At 44.0% G+C, this 21,231-nt stretch overlaps 1 protein-coding gene across 1 annotated transcript in view; it reads right to left on the reverse strand.

Annotated features, from left to right (window-relative positions):
* The window catches only part of TGFB2 (transforming growth factor beta 2), a 125,920-nt gene that overhangs the window by 102,459 nt on the left and 2,230 nt on the right, over positions 1 to 21,231 (reverse strand). The window lies entirely within an intron of this gene.

The raw sequence follows: 21,231 nt of genomic DNA on the forward strand, positions 1-21,231 counted from the left end.
TTCTCCCAGTGGCCATGTTCCTTTTCCTTGTACTTCTGCACGACCCTCAAATGTCACATTTTTCCTCAAAATCTTTCAATTGTACATGCACAGCTCAACAATCCAGTATTTGGGTTTATCTGAAAAAGCAAAAAAAAAAAAAAAAGCTACCTACCCAACCCTCTAGCAAAGGTGATCTATTCAGCTCTTCTCCTAAGCCTATTTGGCACTGAATGCACCTGTATGCCCAGTTTTTAGTCTGCTAATGTTCCTGCAGAGCCCTGCGCTAGTATCAGAGGGTGACAGCTGGGGCTGGCCCTACCACTAGGCACAGTGAAGCAACTGCCTCCAGTGGTAGATGTTGAGGAGCAGTGAGAAGTTGGAAGACAGAGCTATGTGTGCCCATTGCCCTGCCCTGTGTCCCCTAAGCCAGCCTGCTGTGCTCAAGTGAAGTGGAAGACACTTCCCATTGCCAGGGGGATTCAACTCTCAATCTGGTTGGTTTCTGTATGTGGAAACGGGGGGGGGGGGGCACCACCTTGCCTTTGCCTGAGGCAGCAAAATGTCCTGGGCTGGCCCTGCCGACAGTGCTTTGGACCACGGCAACAGAATTTTCCATTCCTCATCAACTAAATTCCAACCCACTATTTGCAATGAGAAATGAGATATAATGCTGTGATTTCTACCTTCCAGCCAAGACTGTGTGGCAAATGCTCTCTCTCTCTCTCTCTCTCTCTCTTTTACCCCAGTGCTCTATTTGAGCTGAGCAAGCTGCTGATTTGCAAATGTTGAACGTAAACAAAAACAGAATCAGAAAACGGCAAGCCTTCCACAGCAGTTGAGCTGCCTTTTAAAATTCAAGGCAGGGTTTTGAATGAGAGGATGCCAGTGTAAACACTTTGACACTGGCCAAACAAGGAAAATATCATGAATTTCAATGAGAGAAAAGGGGGTTGGAAGGAATGAGAGATTTACTGCTGCATTTTGCTGTGCATGTACAATCATCACTGATAAACTATCTCCAGGAAGTGTCGAAATTACCATAGCTGACACTGATCCAACTACTAAAAATTAAATTATCTTTCCCAGAACATTCCAGTTTAGGCTTTGGCAACAGCAATGGTTTAATGCTGTTAAACAGATATATACATCCTTTGAAAACAAAGACTACAGTCCTCTCTTCTAGGCAAGACCTCCCTCTTGGATTTTTTTTTTTTGCAGCAACATTTTTTAAAAAATCAACTGGACTTGAAAAATCAACTGGAGATCCATACTGTAAGAACTTGATTTAGTACCAGAAGTTGCAATGCAAAGTTGTGAAATGAATGACTGCCTACATGCGTCAGGGCAGATGCGGCATTTGTCAATACAGTGTGGATCTGACAGTGAGGCACAGAGCCAAACAAACGTGGCCAAGGTCAAATTCACAACATTTTTCTTTTTCCACCCCTTTCTCTTTCATTTGACTTAGAATTATGTGAAAGTGGTTGCTCAAACACAGTGTGCAAGTCAGTATTTTCACTCTGGATGAGAGTGAATGAGAGGAATTTTTCTTTTTCATTTTAAAACAAATGCCATCACATAGATAGTGCAGGTATATGGCTTTGATGGAAATAATATATAAATGCAGAGGAAATGTTAGGCTGCTATTCTGCAGTGAGTTGATCACAGGAACAGAATGCCAAGGGTAGAGGAGAGCTGAACACACTAACATTTCCTTTGGGATGGATTTTGCTCAAAGCCCAACTAAATGTTATCATCAACTACGGAGTGGAATCTTCCCTCAGTCCATTTTGGCTACAGACATTCTGGACTCTGTGCTTTCCCCTACAGCATGTAGGTTGGCTCACCCACCCAAACTACCTGGAACTATTTGCTCGGCAGTTATTTCTCGGATGTTTGCACAGTTACAAGATGGGGGATACGTGGCTCAACAACACTACAAGGGAGAAGGATCTTGGAATTGTTGTCGATCACAAGCTGAATATGAGCCAACAATGTGATGTGGCTGCAAAAAAGGCCAATGCTATTTGGGGCTGCATTAATAGAAGTATAGCTTCCAAATCACGTGAAGTGCTAGTTCCCCTCTACTCAGCGCTGGTTAGGCCTCATCTGGAGGACTGTGTCCGGTTCTGGGCACCGCACTTTAAGAAGGATGCAGACAAACTGGAGAGGGTTCAGAGGAGAGCAACAAAGATGATCAGGTGACTGAAAACAAAGCCCTATGAGGACAATCTGGAAGAACTGGGCATATTTAGCCTTGAGAAGAAAAGACTGAGGGGAGATATGATAGCGCTTTTCAAGAACTTGAAAGGTTGTCACAGAGAGGAAGGCCAGGATCTCTTCTCGATCATCCCAGAAGAGATCCTGCAGGACACGGAATAATGGGCTCAAGTTACAGGAAGCCAGATTCTGGCTGAACATCAGGAAAAACGTCCTGACCATTAGAGCAATACGACAATGGAACCAATTACCTAGGGAGGTGGTGGGCTGTCCCACACTGGAGGCGTCCAAGATGAAGCTGGACAGCCATCTGTCAGGGATGCTTTGACATGGATTCCTGCATTGAGCAGGGGGTTGTACTCGATGGTCTTGTGGGCCCCTTCCAACCCTACTATTCTATTATTCTATGTTTGTAGCACATGGGAAGTCTGAATTGCTAAGGGGCTGTAAGTGAAGATGGCCCTGCCTTATTACAGTCTTGTGGTTCCTTCTGACTAGGCACTCATGATTTCAAGAAGTAGGCCAATCCATGAAAAGCTGTTCTCTGCCTTTCAGTAGACCAAATGTGCTCTGAGAACTTCAGGGACTTCCCCTTACAAGTGGTGCCACGGTTTAGAGCAGGGGTGAGGAATCTTTATCCTATGAAGGGCTGTTGACCCATGAGAAAAGTCAACTGGGGCCCACAGCCATGGATGGGAGGAATTGGTAGCATTGCATAGCAACACACACATGCACACACTGAGAGCAAAAACAGACATTGCCTTAAAACTGTAGCTATTGACTACTTCATCTTTCATTTTTATTAATTTATCAGAACCTAGCAGGGGATAGGAGAATTAAGATCCAGAGTGGGCCCCTGTACCTACTCTAGAGTAAAAGTTTAAAAAGACACAGATGCTAGATAAAGACTTAAGTAATGTTTGTTTTGACCATACATACAGTGGAAGAAGAAGCAACTCCCAGAGGGTTAGCTGAGAGAGCAAGAGCATTCTCAGAGTGTCTGAAGAGAAAGATAATGTGGAGGGCCACATGAAATTAGGGCTACAGGTTTCCTACCCCAGATTTAGAGATCACCTGCAATGGCAATTAAAAAAAAAGAAGACATCCACCTACTTGAAGAATGACAGAACAGTGGCCAGTTCTTGGGGGATTCATTGCTAACCTAGAAGCACATTCCCCATATTTACATGAACACAGTATTTTAAAAAAGATATTAGCACTCTCTACACATTTTGACAAACGTGTACAGAGGAGGAAATGGGACCATGCTGACTGTCAACTAGTCCTGGCCTCACTCGTTTGGTATAACCTCTGAAAGAACCTATGAACACAGAGCCTATACATCGACAGGATCCCCAGAAACATGTACAGAGCTTATATGCACAGTCTGTATGCACACAGACACTTTCACATGTTACATGCTCCCCTCCTGCATTTTACCCACAGATAGGAAGTTAAGAAACTGCCTACATATAGAAAGTACCAATTCTTAGTGTTAGTAAGTTAGCTAAATTGTCCACTTACTTTACACAAACACTTACTCAAGGAGAGCTTTATGCAATACATTGACTTTGTGACTACCTTCGCAAAGTGATATATTGCCTAAGGATGGACGAAAGTCCCTTACCTGGTCCCGCAGCTTGCTTCGCGGTGGGGGGGAGGCACTTCGGTTCTCCCCTCGAAGTTCAGGCCGGGGGGAGAGGCGCCCCGCCTCTCCCAGCCGAAATTCAGGCCGGGGGGGAGGCGCCCCGTCCCTCGCCGCCGAAATTCAGGCCGGGGAGAAGCTCCCCGTCTCCCCGGCCGCGAAATAAAGAATATAAAAAAAAAACCCCACACACACACGTGATAGGCTACGTAACGATTTACGTAGTCTATCATGGCTAGATTTCCAAAGTCAGCCGTGATAGGCTACGTAAATCATTACGTAGCCTATCACGGGTGACTTTGAAAAAAAAAAATAGTGTTGCCCTTATTTTCGCCATAGTCTATGTAAATCTTTACGTTGACTACCCAGGTCCAAATAAGGAACGCAAATGGCGGCACCCATGGGCGCCGCCATTTGCGTACGCGCTTTTTTTTTGTTTTCCAAATTCACCCGTGATAGGCTACGTAACGATTTACGTAGCTATCACGGCTGACTTTGGAAATCTAGCCGTGATAGGCTACGTAAATCGTTACGTAGCCTATCATGTGTGTGTGGGGGGGTTACATTTACTTTGTAATGGCGGCGGCGGTGGCAGCCGGTCAGAAGACCGGCCGCCGCCCCCACCACCGCCAAAATGCCACCGAACCACCGCCGGGACCCTCCGCCGAGAGAGACATTCGCAGGAGGTAAGTCCCATCCCGGGGGGGTGGCGGAGAATTTCACCGCCAATTTCAGGGGGCCGAATGCATTGGCATTCAGCCTCCCTGAGATTCGTGGAAAAATTCTCCGCCATCCCTAATATTGCCCACTTGCCCCAATCTATGTTTCCATGTGTATTCGTATGCCTGTCCAAAGCTCAAAAGAGAGATCCCATCCATGTGCACAAAGGGCATTTGCATTCACTTTTCAGGCAGGGTGAACTTAATCATTATGGCCCAGCTGGAGTCCACCAGGAAAAGAGCCTTCAGTGTGGTGGCCCCTTTCCTGTCGAACCCTCTGCCTTTGGAGGTCAGGCAGGTGCCAATGTTGTGTTCCTCCCGGCACCTCCTGAAGACATTATTTCAAGAGGCCTTCCTTGAGTGACCAACCATGGATTATTAAATGCGGCCTTATTGGAACGTAGGACGGGGATTCCTAAAATGGGTGCCATGGCACTATAGTGTGCAACAGAGATTGAGACATCTGTTGAAAAGTTAAGCTACCACGTTGGATATATCGACCACTTTAGGCTCATTTGAGTAGAGGGGCCCTGTGCAGCACTGATTCTTGATTCCCAACCTCTGCCAATATATGGGCAGTGCCATTGTCCTGAGAAAGGGATTCCCCAACACCAGTAGTGTAGTGAGCCAGGGTTGAAGCGCCAGGACTTTTTGATGAGCAGGGGCTATGACATCACCTGCCACCCTGCTCAGGCTTCCCTGTTCCCTCTGAGCTTAGCTGCAATCCCCACAGTAGCTAGGTGGGGCAGGGGTGAGGGATTTTCCCAGCAGCAATATATTGCTGAAAGCTATCCCTGTTGTAATGCAAAGTATTTTGGGGTGGCTTGATCTTGTATGAGTAACTAAGACCCACTAGCTTTGCAAAAGGCATGCTCCTAATGAAGAAAAAAACTGCTAGAACTGGTTTGTTAACTTTAAGATCAAATGTTTCTCCCTAGTGCTGGGGAAAGAAACACCTGGAAAATCTTGAGCTGGTGGTGTTAGGTTGTTTGGGGATATGTTGGCTCCCTCTCTTTCTCATGCAATCTCTGGTCTCTCCAGCCAAAGTCCAACATGCTGACCACTATGCTGCCCTTGCCAGCTCACTATCCTAAGAGAGACAGCCGGTTCTAATGAACTAGGTATTATGCTACACCCTGCTGGTCTTTGGTTGCGTGCGTTTACATAAACACACACATAATGAGACAAAGATCAACACCGCTGCCTGCATTTTGGACCCTCCTTGGGGGCGTGGCTATGAGGATTGTCATGGTGAACACCTGCAGGTCAGAATTTACCATACGACTGCCTTACACAGTCCTTGCTACAGCTGGCAGGTGCAAGCAAATCCCAGAAGCATCACTGCTGCCTCCAAAGCATATGCTACACCTGAACCCAGACTGACTAAGCAAAGGGGAGGATGCAGAACATCAAGAGACAATTTTAACTGGGTCATTCTGCAGTTACAAGGAGGCTGCCAGCCCTTTTTACCAGGAGCTAGTTTCGAAAAGACAGATATATCTTTCCGACAAATAGTGAAATGTGCCTCTAATTTTATTCGGGGGAGCAGGGAGTGTCCTGCAGATATCAAGAGTTTAGGAAACACTGAGCATGTGCACGTCCTTCTCCTTTGCCATCTTTCCCTCACATGCTCCAATTTCCTCCTCACTTCCTCCTGTGGAACAAACAATTACATCTGAACTGGGCAAGCCATGGTTCCTACAAACCACAGCTACGTACAAAGCAGTATTGGAGACCATTGTTTTAGCATGTTTTTCCCATTCTGGTTTTCAGAACACAACACTTTGTGCAAACCATTGTTTTCTCAGTTCAGGTATAACAGCAAACGATGGCTTGCCACAAAAGACAAAAGGTGCAAGGTTTCAGGTGATGAGGGAGATAGTCAGGAGGAGGTAGCACGCAAGCCCTGTAACACCAAAACCATGGTTTGGTGTTGCATCTGAACTGAGCCACTGACTTAGGACTTCTAACGAAACCTCCTTTCCCTATCATATGCATTTAGCAAACTGTACTCAAATGCCCATGCTCTCATTAGGCTCTGTTTTTGCCATTGTAGGCAGTGTGGTCTTAGGAATTAGATCAAAATAAGGATGACAAAATAAGGAGAGAAGCAACTACGTGAAACCAGATAATTCCAGAAAAGACACTGATAGAAACTGTGCCATTAAGCATGGAAAGCATTTTTTTAAAGCAGCAAACAAGAATAAAACCAGCCCACAGTTGCAAGTGGGAAGCAAACACACTGTAAACAAATGAGCAAAGAATTCTTTTTCATCTAAACAATGCTGTTGATGATGCACTCCTAACTTATTATTAAATTGAATTAATACCTGGGGAACACAGCATTCCCAGGCTGAAAAATGCCTTTCTAAAGAAAAGGAAAAAAAAGGATAACATATGGTTTTGTAATGGGAATGGAAACATTTGTGTATTCTCACTAATGACTTGTTTTGTCAAGATACACTGGGAACCTCCACTGAATGTGTAATGCAGAAAAACTCTGAGATGAGAGACACTGTGCAGGCGAGGGAAGCATGAGGCCAACTGGAAGAAGCTCTTTAGGATCACGCTGTCACTGAAAGAAGAGTTGTTTTCAAAAAGAAATGTGCCTCTGACGTTTGACAATTAACAGCACATGTTGTGAGAGGCAGTCCCATATCCTTGAACTCCTCAGAAATGATCAAGTGAAGGGTGGGGGCTACAATTCTGGTTAGGAGGAGAAAATGCAACTGAAAACCAGAAAAAGTGACAGTAGGCATCATCATTTAGATAAAGGCCAGTTCCTGTATTCTCTCTTTGTCACCCTCTAGACTGACTAAGAAACAGCACCCACTGCTAGTACAGATAAAAGAAAAATTAATTATCCATGGCTCCCACTAAGTTCTATGGAATAATTTAAGTGGGCTAGAACCAGCAAGATGGCTGGAAGGGAACCCTATTTTCCCCAAAAACTTTCAGTTATGAGCGACAAGGATAACCCAGTTCCAATGAAGTCCCTGAGTACAGCCTTTTACTTTCTCCCATGTAAGTGAATGGCTGCCATTCATTCCTATAATAAAAAGGAAAACACTGCATTCCATTGCAACAGAGGCAAAACCTGCCCTCAATTATGATAATAGGTGGCCCAGGCTCTGCTGAAAGTTTTATCTGGAGGTTCAGGTCATCACTGAGATATACAGGTCCCCTTTACTTACACACTTGCCTACAAAGACATTATCTTGATGGGAATTTGCTAATAATCATTTACACAAGTGTTCTTAAACTATTTGCTATGTTTACTACTCACCACCACCACCACCACCCAAGAACTTGTAGCTTCACAAATATTTGTTGTCAGATATTGAGGTAAGGCCTGACTGTGAAGTTTGCAATTCATAGATAATACATGGAACAGAATGAACTGGTGTATTACATGCATGGTAACATACAGGCTGAAAGCTGTGCTGAATGAATCCTTTCCCCTTGGTCACTGGAAGCCTCTCTCTGTTTGCTTTCTGAGTCTTTACAGAAACTTCCAAGACTTTTCAGTCCCTTTTTCCTCTGTCATCATGAGGGCTAGAGACTTCTTTTTAAAACTGAATGAAAACTCAATCTTGGGATTCTTTATTAAATGCCAAGTTATTCCAACTTACAAAGATTAGTTGATGTCATGCAGATTTCTAGACTCCTTGTACCTAATCCACAGATAGTCATTCTGAAGTACCACAAAAACCAATGATTACAGTTAGATTAGTCATAACTAAGTCCCAATAATTTAAATGAGCTTTAGGCTGCAATCCTATGCACACTTACCTAGGAGTAAGTCTTACTGAATATAGTGGTGAGCAAACATGCATAGGATTGCACAGCTGGGCTGCAATCCTATCCCCCCTTACCTAGGAGTAAGCCTCATTGAACTCAGTGGGGCTCACTGCTGAGTAGACTTGTGTACGACTGCACTGTAAATCTTGCTGAACTCAATGGGTCTTACTTCAGAGTAGATATGCTTAGCGTGCACTTCTAAATTATATCGTTGCAATGTGGGGATTAACAGATGGACAACAAAAGTGGACTGTAAGAGCCTTAACAGTTGCAAAGAGACAGATACTCCAAGCCTGGAAGGATAAGCACCACCACCTATTACTCAGTGGAGTGAAGGTCTTACTGCTCTTGCTACACTTGAAGACGTATCTTACAGTCATCAGTTTAGTCTGGATGCTTATTTAAATATATAGTCTGCTTATATTTACGTATATATTTGAAACAGAAGTGTCAAATCCTGTTTGTTTGTTTGTTTTTCTTTTACCCAAACCCGGGGTCAGCCCATTAAGCTGATTGATGGGAGATTCAGGACAGGTGAAAGGATGTCCTTTTTCACACAGCGCATAATTAAATATGGAATTCACTACCACAACATGTAGTGATGGTCACCAGTTCGGGTGGCTTTAAAAGGGGATTAGATGAATTCCTGGAGGAGAAGGCTATCAATGGCTACTAGTCCTCATCACTATGTGCTACCTCCAATATCAGAGGCAGTATGCCGATGTACACCAGTTGCTGGGGAACATGGGAAGGAGGGTGCTGTTGCACTTGTGTCCTGCTTGTGGATTCCTGGCCGACAGCTGGTTGGCAACTGTGCGAACAGAATGCTAGACTAGATGGAGCCTTGGCCTGATCCAGCACGGCTCTTATGTTCTTACATTCTTAATGGTGTAGTGAAATGTTATCGCAAATGGGTATGGGGTTTTTGTTGTTGTTGCTATCTTCCTGCTGTTGATGTTGTTGTCTGTATTCTCTCCCACCCCCTTTTGTTTAATGAGAAGAGAAGAGAAGAGAAGAGAAGAGAAGAGAAGAGAAGAGAAGAGAAGAGAAGAGAAATGCTTAGGACTGCATGGATAAGTAAAGGCAACTTTCTCTGGACTGGGATGGATGGATGGATGGATGGACGGACGGACAGACAGACAGACAGATACGCACACGCACACACACACACACCAACACACACACACACACACGCTTTTAACTCAAATTTTAGATTATAAAGGAACATAGGAAACTGCCTTATACTGAGTCAGACCATTTGTCTATCCAGCCCGGTACTGTCAGTGCTGACAGGCTTTGCACATACTTACTCTGAATTTCAGTGTCCCTGAGTACACTTGTATATTTGCCCACCGCAAGAGAATGGTTACTCTTCCTGAAAGGTCTGAATGGCAAAGCACCTTCAGGTAAAACAGGGCTGTCCTCTCCAAAGAGGACACATGGCCAGTCTCCAAAGCAGTGAATCTTTCCTGTGCTGTACTGTGATCTGCTGAAGCACTGATTTTGGCCCTATTTCTATGTATTATGTTACAGCTCCAGTTTGGGAGCTGCTTCTGTGTGGTCTAGTTTCAAACCAGACTAGTAATAACAAGAACTATGTAGCTGGAAGAGGAGGGGGATGCATGATATGGTTACACCAGTTTCAGGGGGCAATGCGAAGTAACAATGACATTCATCCAACTTGTGCGGTTCCTGTTTATGAACACTGCAGCATAGACCAGAGTGCATAGAAGTGCCTCCCATGATGCAAAGGAAAGAACTGGCCTTCGGCTATCATTCTCTGAGCATATACAACCACAGAATGAAATGGGATAAGCTGTCTAGGGAGGTTGTGAGGACCTCAGTTAGTGTATAAATAGGGTAGGCCCAATTTAGCCATGGGAGAACCACACAGGACAAAATAGAAAGTTAGAACTCAATTTGGCTCATGGGCTTGCAGTTCCCCACTCCTTTGAAACAATGGGTCTCAGAGCTAAAAGACCCAAAGGATCATCTTGAGTGCCTTGAGCACAACTTTTCTTTGTAGAAAGGTGGGGTACAAATCAAATAAATAAATAAAGCTAATTCAAACAGTTGCCCTACAACTAGAGATATTGCATCTTGCAAAATGATGCAATTGACCTGTTTTGAAAACCACCACAGAATAAAATTCTACCACTTCACCTGGGGACCGTTGAGATAATTGACAGCTAGGAGTCCTATAAATCAGGGGTGGGGAACCTGCGGCCCTCCAGATGCTGCTGGACTCCAACTCCCATCAGCCACAGCCAGCAGGGCTGGTGTAAAGGATTATGGGTATTGCAGTACAATGGAGGGGCACATGCTTCTGACCACTGCTATAAATGAGGGGGGAGCAGGCATCCACATGCACCTTCCACCTGATGTAAAATTAACACAGGCAAATCACACCACCTTTCCTTTTCCCTTAGAAAGGGAAGATTGTGCAAGTTGCTCATGTGTCACGTTACATCACTAGTGCGATGGGTGGCAAGAACAAATGCCTGCTGCTCCTGCACTACGTGTAAAACATAAGACTCCAGTGGTACATCCTCCAGAGATTTACAGTCAAGAGTTACTACCTCTTCACCTCTATTAAAAAGTCCTTTAAGAGAATTCATTCCTCTGCATCCATCATTTGTTTTAAAAAGGAGGAGGAGGGGGGAATCTGATCCTCTTCCTCTAAAGCAGGGGTGAACAACCTCTGGAGGTTACCTAGGCCATTTTCACCCCCTAGACTTCCGGTGTGGGTTGCAGTCCGCAGGGTGACAAAAGGCACCCAGAAAAGTAAAATGTACTGGTTTGCCACCGAATTTCAGAGGCAAACAATTCCACAGCACTATAGAATGCTACAGTGGCTACATTTAGCTTGTTTCCAAGCTAAATGTAATCCATTTGGCCCTCCATAGTGGCTACAGAGTGCTCAAAGGCCTAAATTTACCTTGCAAAGCTTTCAAATTTGGCCATTTGGGCACTTGGTAGCCACTATGGATGCAATTTTCCTCCCAGGAAAACAGGCTTTTAAAAGGGGGGGGGGAGCAGGTGGTGCTTGTGGCCCACCCCTGCTTTAAAGGGTCGCACCAATTAAATGTTGTGGTAACTTCTCCATTCAGCAGGTCACTGCCCCAAGTGACTAATGTTCACTTTTTACACTTACAGGGCTTTGGTACAAATTATACTTACAGACTACAAACCTTTCCCAAATAGGACTCATTTTCACAGGTCTGGATTTAAGTCTCCATTCCAAAAAGGAGAGACACTTATCTGAAGCCAATTTCCCAAGAGGCTCAGAACTAAAGATGTGTTCCTTCACTGGCATCTCTGGTGATGTCTTATGATAATGTCATAATCTGTGTTTTGGGCAGAATTCCCAACTGCAGAGAATGGTGAAAAGATATGATTCACTTGAATGAATTATTCTTATTACAGTCAGATTCAGTTTGAACTGCATAACACAAATAAATAAAAAACTAAAGAATTCCAGATTTACTAGTACAATCAATTGAGCTCTTATATTCATAGTAATTAAAATGAAATTAGCCACCTTCTCATTTATATGTCAAACCTTATTGGATAACAAGCCTCTCACATGGGTGCTCTGGTGAACCAATTTTTAAAAAGTAAATTATACAATGTCTCAAATCAGAATAAAAGTCACATTATAAAAATACATGTATTAAGGTTTCGGGGACTCTAGCATTACATAGCCACAATCTATCCTGAAATGAAATTCTCAGAAATGTCTCCTAGAGCACTGTTGTAGGTTTGAATATTGCAAGTGACTTCATCTCCCATCAGCCCCAACCAGTGTGGTCAATGGTCAGGGATGATGGGACCTGTAGTCCAAAACTTCTGGAGGGCACCAGATTGCCAAAGGCTGCTCTATAGGCTTGTGTTCTTTTAAGGGAAATCTAATAAGATAGTGAAGTACCATAATCAGGTAACCTTACATAAGCCACAGAGAAACTAGTTCTAATAGCTAGGGAGTATAAAGTTTTGTGCTTCATTATCATACAGCAGCCTTCCCCAGCCTGGTGCCCTCCACATGTTTTGGACTTCCACTCCCATCAGCCTCAGCCCAGATGGTCAATAGACAGGAATGCTGGGAGCTGTAGTCTAAAACATCTGGAGGGTATGCCATTGCCCAAGCACTAAAACAGATTGCAATGGGACACCAAATAAACTAATTTTATGCAGCATTATATGGGTCATTTACTCAGTTACTCATTTACCATTTAGATTCATACTCAAAAATGAATCTAATAACATGGAGGTGCACACAGCTTGATGTAATTGAAAAAAAGTGAAGATATAGCCACATTTTTAGGGTCTTGGGCCCAAACTCTGGTTTCCACAAAACCTACACCAGTTTCTAATCACATGGCCATATATCCTATGCAGTTAGATACCCCACCCCCAAATGTGGCATTAAAAAGGAGGCCTGGTCTTTTTCTAGAACAGAGTTGGCACCTCAGACCATATGGGAATACCATATGGCAATTGAGCCAATGGTTAGCTTTAACTATCCTAACAGGTGGAAGAATACTACGATCAACTTGGATATAATAAGAACACATATTGCAGTCTGCGGGTTCAAGTGCATATTTGCACTGTAAGATCCATTTAGTATTGAAAATGGGATCCTAAATGTTTACACTGAGCTGTTCCAATGTATCCCCCTCCCCTTAATGTCCAGTAAAATATTTCCTGGGGGGAGGGGGAGAGACCATGATTTTAGATTTTACAAAATGTGTGGTCAATACATTCTTGTCACAATCATCTGAGAAAAGCTGTAATAGCTGCTTCAAAACTTACTGGGTTAAGGGCAGTATGGCAGCAGCATCCAACAATGAGTTTGCCTAGATGAAGTTTTGGAAGGTGACCATCTGCCATCAACAGTGATGAAACCAGATCATTTTCATGTATCCAATTCCCCACCCCCACCCCCCAATGAGATAAAATTAACTGAAACTAACTTCCCAAGAGGGTCAGAATCAAAGGACAGGTTCTGCTATTGGTTAGTTACTTTTATTGTAAGCCACCTTGGATGGTTCATAGAAAAGTATGGTATGGTATGGTATGGTATGGTATGGTATGGTATGGTATGGTATGGTATGGTAGATGCTTTGGGATACCAAATCTAGTGATGTTGAACTGTGTCAGAGGATAGAGTTCTGCAAAGCTACAAGCGGTGTTGCCCATAATAGGTCATCATAATGGATCACACATGAAGACACAAATGTGATATGTGGCAGGCACAAAGTGCCTTCTTTTTAATTACACATTAAGCCTCCTTGTTGTTGCCTTCAGATAAGGTTCAGCAAATGGTGGACCCTGGCTAAATCTGGCTCCAGCGTCAGGGTCAAGGGTCGGCACGGTCAGGCACTTGCCATGGGCCCACACTACAGCAAGGGCCCATCGATAGGAGCCTCCTGGATTTGCTCCTGATCTTCACCATTGCAACCTGCTTGTTCACCTGCCTCTTGCTCTCACCCAGACAATGGAGATAGCGAGAAGGAGGAGCAGTAGATGTCATTGCCTACTTGCTCATTGTCTGTCTGTCTATCAAGCAAGCAAGTGGTAGCCATGATGAGAAAGAGGAGGGGGAGGAATAGCAGCTGGTGACAATGGCAGAGAGAACGTAATATGACTGAGGGAGGGGAGCCATTGAGGGTGCCTTACCCAAGGGGCCCTCAAAAACCTGGAGCTGGCTCCCTGAGTGATGCCACTTGGGCCTTTAACTCCTATCTCCAGAGTCAGTACAGGAGTGTGGAGAGAGCATCCGGGACAATGGAGTCCAACAGGCCCTTATGGGGCCCACCATCCCCCATTCTCCTGTCAAAAGTGGCCCTATGATCAAAGTAGTTGCTTAACAAGGCCTTCGAAGTTTCAGAATTTTTCCCCAGTTTTCTTGGACAACATGGTCCGGTTCACACGCAATGGCAACCCCGTTTAAAAAAACAAATAAACCTGGGTTACCGTGAACGTGCGCTATTTCATGTGGGTCAATTACTCCTGCTTGTTCCTCCTGCCAGTGGGAACATCTAAACAATCCCTGGCTTGTTTAGTGTGACATCCAAATCTGGAACTGTGCTGTGTTTCTCCCCTGTCAAGCCAGAGTTGGAAACCAAGAATAAATTCAGGGGGAGAGACAAGCTAGAGTCCTGGGTTCGGACATCATGCTAAACAACCCAGTGAAGGAGCATCCCTGGGTTGTTCAGCTCTGAATTCTTTCTTCCATATGAAGTGCCAAGGTATTTCATGTGTATACCTCCCTTTTCCAAACCCCCAAAGCTATGAGCAACAGCACATTTTCTGATACTCTTGCTAAAATGTCTCATGTACCCTTCACTCACCTCCCATTCTCAGGGCCTAAATGCCTTGCAGCCCAAACATATGCATGTTTACTTGGACATAAGTCCAACAGAGTTCAATTACCCCCTAGTAAGTGTGATTAAGACTGCTGTCTTAGTCATTCCTGCCTGGTGGCACTACTGTGTCCCCCACCCCCTCTGGAATACAAAACCCACCAGCTACTCCTGTACTGTACTAGTAACCCAATTCCTCTGAAGGCAAGAAAGCCACACACATATAAACACTAGTAAATCAATTCCTTGTTGATAAAGTAGAAACATGCCATTGTACATGGCTGGTTTATAATGTTTTCTTTCATTAGGTAAAATACTCAAGCAAAGAAGAAAAAAAGACCATGTCAAGCAAATATTCATGCAATAGAGCTAATGGAAGGATAAATCACACCAGTGGCTCTCGTAAAATTGAGGTGTAGACTAGGGATTCAATTTAAGGAGCAGAGGTGTGTGTGTGTGGGGGGGTGAACTGTTCTGCATTAAATTAGTTTAACTTTCATGTGGAACTGCTACGAAAAGTATAAACAGTTGCAGTTTTTCAGGACTCTGTAAATTTATATCCCAACTTCCAAACATCAAAGTGATAAGTTACTCTCTAAACTTAAGCCCAGTTCTTACTCAAGCAAAACTCTCATTATAGCAAATAAAGTTTTTCCTTAGCAATAAAAAAGAGAGACATAATTGGGTCTTTTATATCTATTAGAGTCAAACTGTACAATCCAGGCTCTGGAAAGTTGCACTACTAATTCTCGTCAGAATAAATGAGATTTCCATGTAATCCTAATTTTACGTCCAGTATTCTATACTAACGTTGAAACCGAGGATCCAGTCCTGGTCAACAGCAAGGCAGAAGGAAATGATAACAAGGTTACAATCCACACCCATTAAAATCTATGCACGTTTTGTTGTTATATTCAAAGGAATGGTGACTGGAATCAAAATATCAGATTCTGATTCATCAGCATTTTAATCACACACATCCATCATGCATATTATTCACCTCCACCACCACCCATCATACATGTTTCATTCATCTGCTTGTACACCTAGCACTGATTTGTACATGCATGCTTAACACTCAGTGACTGCATATTAAGTGGTTTATTTATTTATTTAATTTCATTTATATCCCGCCTTTTTTCCTCTTGCAAGGAACCCAAGGCGGCTTACATTATCCTCCTCCTCTCCATTTTGTCCTCACCACAACAACCCTGTGAGGTAGGTTGGGCTGAGAGTCTGTGACTGGCCCAAAGTCACCCAGTGAGCTTCCATGGCCGAGTGGGGACTAGAACCCAGCTCCCAGTCCATCACTCTCACCACTACACTACCGGCCATCACAGATATAATCCAACATGTTTCACATCTCCTTACGTCACCTCAAATGCAATACTTTGAGTATTGTACTCCACTCACACACTCAGCTGCAAGTGATCAAGTCTAGAGAAATGCATGTACATATGAACAAAGCCAGATTCACCGCAACTGATCATACTTTTGCACTGGTGGAACAGATGGCACACCCACCCCTATGGTAATGCACAAAAAACCTTTTAAAATGACCCTATTTTTAACTAAAAAAAAGAAGCAGAGTTGGATCTAGGAAGACATCTCAGGACCAGAACGTCCAAACATTCTGGCCCTAGGTTTTCCTTTCAAGCTCAGTTGCACTATAGGTTATACTTTAAAGGAGTACATCAAAAATATTTGACATGTACATTTGAAAACATACCACAGAGGTGTGACTAGTATATGCATTCCTATAAGCTGCACCGTGTGGAGCTGAAGACATGTGTTTGATGCTGTAAAATATATAAACTGGCCCTCAGTTACTGGTTCTTGAGAGAATGAACAGCAGACTGTAGTAGCTCAGCCTTCCCCAATCTGGTGCTCTCTAGATGCTTTGGACTTCAAATCCCATCAGCCCCAACCAGCATGGGAAATGGACAGGAATGTCAGGTTCTGTAGTCCAAACCATCTGGAGGGCACCTGGCTGGGGAAGGGTGAAGGAACTTGGATAGTTCCTTTAGAGTTCTGACCAAACCCGGAGCAGATTCACAGCCCCACTGACTTCAGGGCCACCAGCCTCCACTGTGTAGCCCAATTCAATGCATATTTACTCGGAAATAAATTCTACTGAGTTCACTAGGTCTGACTCCCTAGAAGCATGCTTAGGGTTGCAGCCTAATGGCATGTCTATACTACAGACTTCTATCAGTCTCATGGAAGCTTGTAGAAAGCCTATTTGCCTGTGGAAGGTAACAACTGGTTCCAGGAAACCAGGCAAGGAAACATTTAAAAAGTTGCTTCTCTCCCCCCCCCCCCCCGCCGCCCCGCCAATCCCTTTTGGCCACATATAGGAATGATATTTATTGCAGACATGCTAGGTAACCCTCCAAAAAAATCAGGGGAAGTAATGTGAATGTACTTAGTCATAAGACTGTTCTTAATACCAGTTTTAGCTGTCGTGGCTTCCTCCAAAGCCACCTTCGCCAACCTGGTGCCCTCCAGACATTTTGGATGTCATCGCCTGTCAGCCCCATCCAGCATAAGGAATGCTGGGAGTTGAGGTCTAAAACATCTGGAGGGCACCAAGCTGGGGAAGACTACCCCAAAGAATCCTGGGAATTGTAGTCTGGCCTAAAAGTGCTGAGAATGCTGTTGATGATCCTTAGCTCCACTAGAACAGTTTCCAGTGATCCCTAGGGGAAAGGAATTGCTATATATCTATGCAGGAGTGGCGTCAAGGGTCGGCGTGGTCAGGCGCCTGCCAAGGGCCCACGCCTTATCAGGGGGCCCACTGACAAGAGCCCCTTCGACCTGTTCCTCCTCTTCAGCATTAAGACCTTGTTGTTTACCCACCTCTCACTCTGGCCCAGTGTGAGTGAGACACAAGCAAACAAACAGGAGTGGTGAGACGGAGTAGCGGTTGCTGCCGCTATCTGTTTGTTTGCTGGCAAGCAATCAGAAAAGATGAGGAAACGAAACAGCAGCAGGTGTCAGTGGCAGCAAGGGAATAGGCTGGCTGAGCAAGGGTGTCTTCCCAAGGGCCCCCCAAAACCTGGACCTGGTACTGTATGTATAGCCTTGAGGTGGAAGCCAGATCTATTAAAATCAAGAGAGTTTTTTTCCATTGACCTCCGTGTGATGCACATTACAGTTTGGAACTTCATGTAACCTTGGCTGCAGCAAATTTGAAATTTTTAAGGACTTAGGAGGCGGAGACACTGAACAAAGCTGAGGAGAAGTTGCACTCCTATATTTTGAGGCCCAGAGCCACTTAAATTGCGAACGTACGCATGTCTACTTAGAAGTAATTCCCATTGGATTCAATTGGGCTTACTTCCAGGTAAGTAGACTCAGGACGAAAGCCTTGTCTGTATTTTAGAAATCTAGGCCAGTTAGTTCTCGACATATGTTGATTTGCACGCCCATCCTGAGTCAGTTATGCAGTTTGCACTGTCACTGTGGTTTAAACAAGCCACAGCGCATGCTGGGCACCCACCCAGGTCCAGCTCGTTGTGTCATCCGAACCCAGATGGCATGGCATGTTGGAAGGGGAAACAGCCCCCAAATAAACCATAGCCTTGGAATATTTGAGAGTTGTTTTGCCCTCCAACAAGCCATGCCATCCCGGTTCAGATGACACAACAAGCCATGCCCAGGTGGGTAATTAGGCAAATGGTTCCCAGCACATGCCACAGCTTAATCAGGCCACCCTGGCTTGTTTAACCAATGGTGATTGTGCAAACTGGCGCAGTGTCTCTTTAAGCTCCCACAGACCATCATGCAGAAGTCCCAGGCCTCTTTATTCCCTTGGTGCAAACTATCAGCACAGCGTTACCACAACTTTACTTTGAGCTTTAAACTAACAGCACGTGAAAAGATTAATATGATAAATTCTGGGCTAATCAGATCCCTTCTTTAAATGTTGACACAGTATTATTTATATCCCATAAATACCTTCTTGACTAAAATTCATCCCAGGAGATTGGCACCATGCCACTGCTATTCATATTTACTGTATTTATATAGTACAGTTGGCCAAGGATAATATTTAAGACAAAATATGCCTTGAGATATGTACAATATCTCTTCGCGTTTTCCTTTTAAATCTCTCCATCGCTAAAAATATTTAGACTGAACTTTACAAAATGTCCCACAAAGACCTATCAGGGATCTGTGCAGTGATATATAGCTGACTGTGAGTATAATTAGAGCATATTTGTAATACTTGGTCCGTAGTCAGTTACCAAACGTTAACATCTCTGTGGTAAAAAAGATTAAAAAAAACAACAACCTCTGAATGATGGCTCTTTCCCATGCCTTTCACTCTATGACCTCAGTGTATTTGTAGAGCTCTCCTTTCCCCTCCCACATCACTGCCTGCTCACTAATACAGGAACTGGAGAGTTAAAAGTCTGAAGTCTGAAGGAAACTGTACAGAGCAGCCTAACCCCTGCATTTTCAGTTCACTCCTATACACACACACACACACACACACACACCATGCTATTTCTTCTTGGCTGTATTTTTTTTTCTTAGAATGGCTTGTTCAGCCCAGTATATATAACTAGACAGCAGTGGAAAAACAGTTAACCCACTTACTGTGATGGGCCCAACCAAACATTTGCGCAGTAGGGCTGGCTAAAGCGAACAGGGCCCTCAGCTCTTAAAGTTCTGATGCTCTCTGTTGGTAGATACCTGCAAGCTACATTTGCGTTCTTAACAGCCCAGGCTTCGGAAGGGATTTTTTAAAATAAAGTTTTTAAAAAACTGCAGATCTTTTATTCCTGGGACAATACTTTTTTTCTGTTCTAACCATTTAATTTTCCCGAAGGGTATGTATAGCTGGGATTCATTCATTTTGGGTAGCACTGTCTCTTTATGTGGGCTGTGGGGAGAAAGTGTGGTCAAAAAAGATTAGGGGAGTTTACCTCCCCAAAAATTATAGAAATCCTTCTGTTCAAAGGTCATAAGTGTAGGTCAAGAAGCTTTCCTCGCATACTAGTTGGTAAACATTCCCACAGTACGGTTTCCAGGGCCACAAACAAAGGGAGGGTTTTCTCTAAAATGCAAGCAAGATTGGTGTGGGTGGGCATCTAACATGCGTGTGTTTTTTGAATGTCTAGAGTTCTTCTGCGTCTCGGTGTTATTGCTACAAATTACGCTGGAGAGCTTTGCACATACCCACTTGGCTCCGGCACACTTTGCAAAGTCTTCCTTCCCTCGGGGCAGCAAGGGTGGAGTGTATTTATCACATACAGTTCTGGATGGTGCCTTAATTACAATAATAAAACCCTTTGATTGCCAGAGTGTCCTCTTCCGAAGATTGTCACTGAACAATAAAAGAAGAAAGAGGAGGCAGATCACAGCCAATGGGGTTCAGAGAGATCTCTGGCTGGCATCCTTGGACTATCACCAGCAAGCTCCAGCAAGCCTCAAGCCTACACCTTTGTTGCATTCAAAATAAATAGAGGAGGCTACAATTAGAAAGTCTAGGATAAAGTTACCAAGATGGCTGCATTACTCGTTGCAATGAGAGGTATGTGCTTTCCAGAGACAGACCAAGTATGAGTATCAAATAAAGTATAGGGGACTTGGGGGGGGGGGGAGGACTTGGAAAACAAGTCAGGGAACAGATACACTTTAGCCTAGGCATGTAGTAAAGTTATTTTGTTCCTCGTACAAAGTTTCCTGCAATGACCAACATTTGGGTTCTGTTTTCTATGTCTTCTTAGTTATATAGCACTGTTAATACACAGCTCATCCTGACAAAACTGTGAATGTGTCCATTTTACAGCTGAAGAGACTAAGGCTGCAATCCTATACACACTTATATGGGAATAAGCCCCATTGAACTCAGTGGAGCTTATTTCTGAGTAGACACGCACATAATCACTCTGCACAGCTACTAGACAGTTCACTTGGCCAAAGCCAAACAGCAAGTCCAAGTCTGAGTTGGGATTTGAATTCAAGTCTTCCACCTCCAACACTAATGCTCTGTCTCTGGACCACAGTGGCTCTCGACCAAGGTACGAAGCCAGCTCCTTCAAGCTCTAATTTATTTTTCAGAAATGAGTGCACATAATCAGTTCCAGCTGAAACATTCACAGACTGTGTCCAGGAAGCTGGACTTGAAAAAAAAAAAGAAAACACTGAAGAAGGGAGTATCATTTTGTACCTGGAAATAAGGTCTCCACAAACGAGAATGACTACTAAATTGAAAATAGGACCTGCAGAGACACTTCCAGGATCCATCCTTTTTGGCTGTTCCAGTTTAAGCAGCGAGCTTTAGAAGAAACTTGGTTTTGGGGTGGAGACTCTACTGAACTTGCTCCCCCCTGCCCCAAGGTACACTGAAATGAAACCCTGCCCAGGTCAGATGCAACCTGGTGGTGGAAAGAGATCAGTTTTGGAGGCTCCTAAATGAACTGGAGATAAGGAGGTGATAAGAGAACTGGGAAGGACTTTGTGGTGAGGGGGGGCACTTAGCAAGCTA

This window comes from Heloderma suspectum, chromosome 1 (genome assembly GCF_057233095.1).
Source record: "Heloderma suspectum isolate Gila_16-S chromosome 1, 16-S_ref, whole genome shotgun sequence".
NCBI classification, from domain to species: Eukaryota; Metazoa; Chordata; class Lepidosauria; order Squamata; family Helodermatidae; genus Heloderma; species Heloderma suspectum.